Source organism: Eumetopias jubatus, unplaced genomic scaffold (assembly GCF_037043125.1).
Source record: "Eumetopias jubatus isolate StellerSeaLion01/CBP00866 unplaced genomic scaffold, mEumJub1_p1.0 scaffold_5, whole genome shotgun sequence".
NCBI lineage: Eukaryota > Metazoa > Chordata > Mammalia > Carnivora > Otariidae > Eumetopias > Eumetopias jubatus.
Genome location: NW_028274811.1, coordinates 135,396,351 through 135,406,179, shown reverse-complemented (window position 1 = coordinate 135,406,179; position 9,829 = coordinate 135,396,351).

Below are 9,829 nucleotides of genomic sequence, written 5' to 3'. Positions count from 1 at the left end.
GCAAGGACTTTTGTCTCTTTTGTTTACTATTGTATCTGGGATGAAAACAGTACCTTGCTCATTGTAGGAGTGCAAGATAGAGTCAATTTATAGGGCTGCAATTGATGTCTCTGGGTCTCCTGGATATCTGGCTATAATTTGTGGTTCAGATAAGAATGATGAGCTTTATCATGTGCTGTTTAAGTCCAAAACACCCTGAGAAGAATTGGTTCACTAATAGTTTTTCTTCTTGTTGTTTGTTTGTTTTGGTTTGGTTTTGTTTTGTTTACTAATAGTTTTAAACTAGCTTTGGTTTCACCACATGACCAAAGGAACATGAATATTTCCACCTGGAACTTCTTCTTGAGACTTCCTAGAGCCCAAATGTATAGATCTTGATGGTCAAGGTCAGAATAAGAACGCTGGTGATTTATGACTGGCTGATTTATGAGACTCCTTAACATTTACCAGCACCTTCTTTCTCTATTTCTTATATTTTGCCTTTAAAAAAAAAAAAACACCTTCCATGAGTATACTTTTTAGATCTGGTATTTTTAAATGTCCAATCTCCTGAAATTTTGTGGAGATGCTCAATACATACTTCTTGAATGACGAAATGAGTGAATAATAAAAGTTCACCCAGTTCTACTTCACGCATATTAAGACTTTGAAATATTCCACAGCAGAACCTTCAAAAATATGGGTCACCAGGATTATGTAACCATTCTCTTCATGTGTGTCCAAAAATCCTCTGAATAATATTGCTTAGAGTAAATCTAAAATCACTGTTAAATCAGGATAAAAGCAAGAGTACCATAGAGATTTAAACTTCGTTTTTTTGATTTATTTTTAATTTAAATTTAAATTTTTTAATTTAATTTAAATTTAATTAACTGATAATTGAATTTGTGTTATTGGTAGAGGTCATTGATTCATCAGTCTTATATAATACCCAGTGCTTATTACATTATGTGCCCTCCCTAATGTCTATCACCCAGTTACCGCATTCCCCACATCCCTCCCCTCAAGCAACCCTCAGCTTGTTTCCTATGAATAAGAGTCTCTTATGGTTTGTTTCCCTCTCTGATTTCATCTTGTTTTATTTTTTCCTCTCTTCCCCTATGATCCTCTGTTTTGTTTCTTAAATTCCACATATCAGTGAGATCATATAATTGTCTTTTTCTGATTTACTTATTTTGTTTAGCATAATACCCCCTACTTCCATCCATGTTGTTAGCAAATGGTAAGATTTCATTTTTTTGATGGCTGAGTAGTATTCCATTGTGTGTGTGTGTGTGTGTGTGTGTGTGTGTGTGTGTGTGTGTGTATACACACATAGTATCTTCTTTATCCATTTATCTATCGATGTACATCTGGGCTCTTTCCGTAGTTTGGCTATTGTGGACATTGATGCTATAAACATTGGGGTACAGGTGCCCCTTCAGATCATTACATTTGTATCCTTGGGTTAAATACCCCATATTGCAACTGCTGGGTCATAGGGTAGCTCTATTTTCAACTTTTTGAAGAACCTCCATACTTTTTTCCAGAGTGGCTGCCCCAGCTTGCATTCCTACCAACAGTGTAAGAGGGTTCGCCCTTCTCTGCATCCTCACCAACATCTGTCATTTCCTGACTTGTTCATTTTAGTCATTCTGACTGGTGTAAAGTGGTATCTCATTGTGGTTTTGATTTGTATCCTTGATGCTAAGGATTTTGAGCATTTTTTCATGTATCTGTGGCCATTTGTATGTCTTCTTTGGAGAAATGTCTGTTCATGTGTCTGTCCATTATTTGATTGGATTATTTATTCTTTGGGTGTTGAGTTTGATAAGTTCTTTATAGATTTTGGATACTAGCCCTTTATCTGATATGTCATTTGCAAATATCCTCTCCCATTCTATTGATTGTCTTTTGGTCTTGTTGACTGTTTCCTCTGTGGTGTAAAAGCTTTTTATCTTGATGAAGTCCCAGTAGTTCTTTTTTCAATTTGTTTCCCTTGCCTTTGTAGATGTGTCTAGCAAGAAATTGCTGTGGCTGAGGTCACAGAGGTTGCTGCCTATGTTCTCCTCTAGGACTTGGATGGATTCCCATCTCACATTTAGGTCTTTCATCCACTTTGAGTCTATTTATGTGTGTGGTGTAAGGAAATGGTTCAGTTTCATTCTTCTGTATGTGGCTGTCCAATTTACCAACACCATTTTTTGAAGAGACTGTCCTTTTTCCATTGGATATCCTTTCTTGCTTTGTTGAAGATTAGTTAACCATAGAGATAAGGGGCCATTTATGGGTTCTCTATTCTGTTTCATTGATCTATATGTATGTTTTTGTGCCAGTACCACACTGTCTTGATTACAGCTTTTTAATAGAGCTTGAAGTCCAGAATTGTGATGCCACGAGTTTTGGTTTTCTTTTCAACATTCCTTTGGCTATTCAGGGTCTTTTCTGGTTCCATACAAATTTTAAGATTATTTTTTCCAGCTCTGTGAAAAAAAGTTGATGGTATTTTAATACTGATTGCATTGGATGTGTAGATTGCTCTAGATAGCATAGACATTTTAACAATATTTTCTTCCAATCCATGAATGGAATGTTTTTTTTTTTTTTTATTTCTTTGTGTCTTCCTCACTTTCTTTCATGAGTGTTCTGTAGTTTTCTGAGTACAGATCCTTTGCCTCTTTGGTTAGGTTTATTCCTAGGTATCTTATGGTTTTGGGTGCAATCGTAAATGGGATCGACTCCTTAATTTCTCCTTCTTCCAGCTCATTGTTAGTGTATAGAAATGAAACTGATTTCTGTGCACTGATTTTATATCCTGCCACTGCTGAATTCCCAGCCTTAGCAATCAGACAACAAAAAGAAATAAAAGTCATCCAAATCGGCAACGAAGTCAAACTCTCACTCTTAGCAGATGATATGATACTCTATGTGGAAAACCCAAAAGGCTCCACCCTAAAATTACTAGAACTCATACAGGAATTCCATTGTGTGTGTGTGTGTGTGTATATATATATATATATATATATATATATATATATATATTAGAATATTATTTAGCCATAAACAGAATGAAATCTTGACATTTACAACGACATGGATAGAGCTTAGAAAGTACCATGCTAAGTGAAATAAGTCAGTCACAGTGAGATAAATATCCTATGATTTCCTTCCTATGTGGAATTTAAGAAACAAAATGAGCAGAGGGGTAAAAAGAGAGAGAGAGATAGGCAAACCCAGAAATAGACTCTTAACTATAGAGAACAAACTGATGGTTACCAGAGGGGAGGTGGGTGGGGGGGGGGGAATGGGTTGGATAGGTGATGGAGATTAAGGAGTGCACTTGCTGTGATGAACACCTGGTGTTGTATGTAAGTGTTGAATCCTGTGTTGTGCACCTGAAGCTAATATTACACTGTATGTTAACTAACTGGAATTTAAATAAAAGAACTTTTTAAAAATCTCTAAAAGTCTCATTTCATGCTGATTCTAAAGTGTCTGGTCATGAATATATTGAGTGTATGTTCTATATTTGTAAATATTTTTTTGTGTTTTTCTCTTTATTTTTTAGCTGAATGCATGCACTTTTTATTAATTCGTCTGTTTTTTAAAGATTTTATTTATTTATTTGACAGAGAGAGAGAGAAAGTGAGAGCACAAGCAGGGGGAGCAGCAGAGGGAAAGGGAGAAGCAGGCTTCCCACTGAGCAGGGAGCCTGATGTGGGGCTAGGTCCCAAGACCATGGGATCATGACCTGAGGTGAAGGCAGATCTTGACCGACTCAGCCACCCAGGCACCCTTTAATTTATCTATTTTTAAAATATTTTATTTATTTATTTATTTGAGAGAGAGAATGAGATAGAGAGAGCATGAGAGGGGGAAGGGTCAGAGGGAGAAGCAGATTCCCTTTTCAGCAGGGAGCTTGATGCGGTACTCAATCCCGGGACTCCAGGATCATGACCTGAGCCGAAGGTAGTTGCTTAGCCAACTGAGCCACCCAGGCGCCCTGATTTATCTATTTTTATATCATTGTATATCAAGAAGTCTTTTTCCCACTTTCTGTACATTCCCAGGCTTAACTCAAAGGGAGGATATTTTAACCATCAGTATCCACGGGGAGATTTCTTTGTGTGTTTGTGTGTATTGGTGGGAAGATAAGGAATTATATATATATATATATATATATATATATATATATATATATATATGGAATCAGCTTATAAAATACATTAACAAACACCTACATTTTTACAAACTGATGGACGTTAGGTTTTGTTAATGTATTTTATAAGCTGATTCCTTACTTAATGTCTGTGTACATTCCATTGTACATTTTTGATGCCTAATGATATGACTGCATATCAAAGACCTGAGAAAGGACCAAGAAAAGATTACCTGTCTCCATATAACAATGTCATGTTGATAGAGAAATATGTATACATAAGCCTGTTTATTACTGAAAAGGAAGAAATGCAATAACATGTTCCATGTCCCATAACATGATCCTGCTCAGTAATAAAGTATTAGGAGGAAACCCGAGCAGAGTTAAACAAGAGTTCGGCCCTACAAAATAGGGGGAAAGGAGGGTTATCAACATGTTAAGGTATTAATGGGTAGTTTTGTATAATATATAGGTATCCTGTAATTATTTGCATAGGGATCTTATAATGAAATAGAACAGTGTATGACCTTATAAGAGTACTTCAATTTTTTCACCTTTTCTCCAATATCAACTTGAACTTTTAAAACAGGGTAACATTAAATGAATATATTATTGCCTGATATGATTTCATTTTGTTCTTTCTTCAGTGCTTCTGTAAAACCAGTGTATCCCTTTGGGCCTTTTCAAAGGTAGCATACTCCTTTAATGAGGATATCGACAAGAATATAAACAATGTCTACCTCCTTCATGTTATTGTTAAACAGATTTTTGTTACCCGTTAGTAAGGCAGGAAACCAAGCTACTGTATTGCACCTAGAATTTTTTTTTAAATAAGGACATAGAACATAACAGAATAGAATAGAACATAACCCAGTAAAACAAAGTATGATAGAACAGTGAAATAGACGATAAAACACCATAGGGTTTACTCCACATCTTTGTAAGAACTGCACATATTACAACAAGTTCTGCAGGAAATTGAGAAGTATGGAGTGTAGAGACAACAGGGGATGATGTAACAAATTTGTCCCCTGGCATTTCATATTATCGGGTTTATGATGGTTAATATGTGAGGTCAGCCTAGACCCTCCAGCTCTGGCCTATCCACCAGATAAAGGTGGCTGCTCGTGGCAACCTATGTGATTCCGGCAGAACAGTCTCCCAGACAATGCACAAAAATTTGTAAAATAAAATAAAATATTGGGAAGATTTTACTTATAGTACTAAATATGCTTTATAGAGAAAAAAATTACACATATATTTGCAATTCCATTGAAACTTTTTATTCTGTTTTCAAGCAGACTAAGGATGAAAGTTCTACTTTACCTAAAGTGGCCATGGTAAATAGTATTAATAACAATATACTCTTTCTAATTATCAATGGAAATTTTTCTTATAGCATAATCTGATTTGATTATGTATAATTATTATAATCAACCTTTGTTATTGAAAAACCAGACCGTAAAAATCTTTTTCTGTAGGAAGCAATTTTATCCTAAACATTAACTCAGATTTTTTAAAAATAAGATCAGTATTTCTTTTCTTTTTTTTTTAAAGATTTTATTTATTTGAGAGGATTGAGAGAGAGAGAGAGAGCACAAGTGGGGAGTGGGGCAGAGGGATGTGGGGCTGGATCCCAGGACCTTGAGATCATGACCTGAGCCTAAGGCAGTCGCTTAACTGACTGAGCCACCCAGGAACCCCTAGATCATTATTTCTTCAGTATTCCAATATTTTCTGCTGGAAATAATAATTAATATTTTTAGATGGAAAAGTGAAATAAGAGTAAACTTAAACTTGTATTATTCTATCATCAGTATTTTATTTTCACAACACTGTAGAATATCTAGTAACTAGGGCAATTACTTTCAAATCTTACTTTCTATGGCAATAATGTGTGTTTTTTTTGTTTTTTTTTTTTTACTTTTTGAGTTCTTTGGTGTACTCAATGTGTTGGAAAATATCACTTTTCTCCACATAATTTTAAATTTAGCTTGCTAAGTATTCTGAAAATACCAGATGGAAACATGACAGAAGAACTCTGGCACCAGCTGGAAGGAGCTTATATTGGCCAAATTTGGGACAATTTGAACATCAAAAAGAATAATGATATTAATGGATTATAACACACAGAATAAAAATTAAAACATGAATTTTGTAAAAAATAATAATTATATATTTTCCTCTAAACATACTGAATAAGTTTTAATTCAGAATAATTGATGTCTAAATTTAGAATAGCAGGTAGTGCATCAGATGAATGAGTTCCTATCAGTAATACACTCTATATGTGACTATTTACTTAACATATATATAATCTGTCACCTAACTGAAAATTTTACTAGTTTATAAAGTTAAAACAATGCATATCTTCTGGAATAATAAAAAACAATATACAAAACCACACACACAAATTATTCATTGCCTACTCTAAATACATAATGGTTGCTTGTATGCAACTGATAAAAATTCACATACAAACAGGTAAGTTGGTAAGCATATATCAATAAACATATAATAGTTGCTGAAAGAAAATTTTCGATGAATAGTATTTTATTCTAAGCAACAAGAACTGGTGATTAGTGGTTAAAGACAGATTGCTGGGTTCAGTTTTGGTGTTTCTATACACAAATGTATGAGCTTCGTGATTCATCTATAAAATAGGGATGATTATTGTAGCTAAATCAAAGCGATCTGTGAAGAATACACCCTTCCAAACTTATGGCAGGGCCTACTATGTGATAAATCCTCGGTAATCACTCAAGAGTCAAACGAACCTAATAATAAATCATCTTTGTATGTACCAGACACCATGATAAATCTTTACACAATTCAATATATTTAATCTTTATCCTCACCTCTATTTACTATCAAAGGGACTCTTTCCATTTTAAGTGTAAGAGAAGTAATATATTCTTCCTAAATTTTACTTAATGACTACCTGGGTCACCTGGGGCCCAAGCTCATATGTGTATAATGGCAAACTTTGAATCCTAAAGACTATAAAATTTTTCTAAGTGTGTGGGTTTGGGTACAGTTTTGAATATGACAACTTTGGGTTGCTCATGGGATAGCCAAGTATTGACAGGGTCATCCTAACTGTAAATTGTGAAACAAATTGCCTTACATTTTTTTCTAGAAGTTCTCCAAAGACTATATCCCATTTCCTAAAATTATCAGATAATTTCTTCACCTTATTTACATATAAGATTACTTGGCATTTGGCCATCTGGGGCCAGGGTTACTGAATATGGGACTTTTGTTGTTTGTGGGTTTTGTTGGGTTGTTTCTTTAGCACAATAAACACAAGAGTATATGTGTGTTGCCAGCTGCAAGCCTGAAAAATTGATGTGATAACTAAAACTGTAAAATATAGCTTTTAATTTGTTCTTATGGTCTGTTGAGCAAGATATTCATTCACAACAAATGCCCATCTGTCCTTACCTAAAGTTTCTTTAGCTACCTACAGTTATTGCACAAGATTCAGCAAGACATAAATCATTGTTTTACTCTATAGGGATTTAAATGCATATACTTAAACAGAATCTTTATTCATACTTAAAGCTAAATAATTACGGAGAGGAATTCTTTACAGTGATGACCTATGTAGGTGATATGAACAGAAATTACTAATTTCCTCATTCCAAAGAAACATGTTATATAGATGGTTAATAAGCTAAGGCATTAATTTGATTTCTAGGTCTTATATTAAAATGCATTTACTTTAAAATACACAGAATTATGTAATTTATAAATTTTGAAACTAAAGAAAGAATTTATAGAAAATAATTAGAAATTGCTTTATTCTATGCTACCCTTTCAATTATAGCATTGATGTACTAGATTAGATTATCACTCTCTTTTGCTTTACTTCTTTGTAATAGTAAACCCCTTCATTGGAGGTGTAATTTTTTTCACTGACTCCAACTGTGGACAGAGTATCATTCTTTGTTCCATTGATGCCAGGCGTGTCAGTATGATTTGATTTTGACCAATGGAATGCTAATGTATATGGTGAGTTTAACATGATATGTTTGCACTTCTGCACTCTGTTGATCCATGGTGAGCATAGGATAACTCAGATAGCCACTGGTGATGCTCCTTCAACCCAGATCCCAAAATGAGACATGCAGAGTTGATCTGAACTATCTAGCCCATCAAGATAAGTCATACCACAACTGAACTTCAGGCCTGTGTGTGAAATAAAGTTTTTCTAGAAAAACTTTGAAATCTAACAGTAGGTTATTTTTTCCCAGCAAAAGTTATTTATACAGATAATGTAACATGTGTTGCTTCTTAATTGTAAAATCTCACTTTCTCTATTATTTGGCTTATATATTCATCATGTTTTCAATGTTTTGCTCTTCTTTCTCTCTTTCATTGGCTAATTAGCTAACAACTTTCTCTGGACTACTACTTGGGAAAGATCTAACATTATTAGAGAATTTTGAAGATGAATATGTTTTTGGCAGCAATGAGTGTTAGTTGAGAGTAAACACAGGAAATAATGAGATAATAACTCATTTTAATATTTAACATAATATTAATAGTAATAACCTTTATTTTAGATGAGATTGCTTCCATAGTATCTAAAATACATTTCTGGGGTGCCTGGGTGGCATAGTCTATTGAGCATCCTACTATTGGTTTTGGCTCGGGTCATGATCTCAGGGTTGTGAGATCAAGCCCTGTATTGGGCTCCACACTCAGCATGGAGTCTTTTTAAGTCTTTTTAAGACTCTGCCTCTCCCACCCCGTGGATGCACTCTCTCTCTAAAATAAATGAATAAATCTTTAAAAATAAATAAATAACTAAAATAAAATACATTTCTGGTACCCTCTCATTAGAAATGGGTTACAATTCTTTCAATAATAACACATCAACCTTTCATCTGTTTCTGGAGGCATATGTTTGAATGAGGAATTCACCAATATATGAGATGCTATTTTAAGTTTTAATGAATACAGTTTTGTGCAACTTAGCTATCTCACAAGAGCAATAAATATTTAATCCAGTTGAAATAGGAAAGAACAAAAAGATCCATGTATTCCTTGGGGAAATATGAAATATAAATTGATATGAAGATAAACCTATTTCTATAGGTTAAAATTCTTCTTGTAAATGTACTTGGATTTATTTATCAGTTGTTTACAGTTTTGCTTAGAGAATCACTTAAATCAGCTGTAGTTCCAAGGAAAACAGTAATTATTTGATTGAAATGAATGAGATCCTGTGAGACTCTGAATACTTTCTAAATTTCTTTCCATGTCTATATTTGTGAGAAGTAGCATAACTTCAACAGAAGAGTAACTCTGCATAAATGGGTATGGTTTCAATGAATGACTAAAACTGGTCATCAGACATGCAGGGGCTCTTTTTCAAGGTCCATTGCTGCCTGCAGAATTAACTCACTTGGAATTTCAGGTTCTTATGTTGAAGCTTACTAGAGAAAAATACTTATACTATTGATAATTAACAAATATATATATATACACTCATATTATTACCATTAATTATTATTTCCTTATATATTACTAAAAGCAAACATTTTGGAGTTCAGCTTCAAAGGAGTGATGGTAGTGATCACTCTCATTATCTAAATTAGGAACAATACCAGCCGTAGCAGTACTACCGTATCTTGCACTTAAACTCTTTGGGGATTTTCTTCAGTTTCGGGGGGAAAGTTAAAG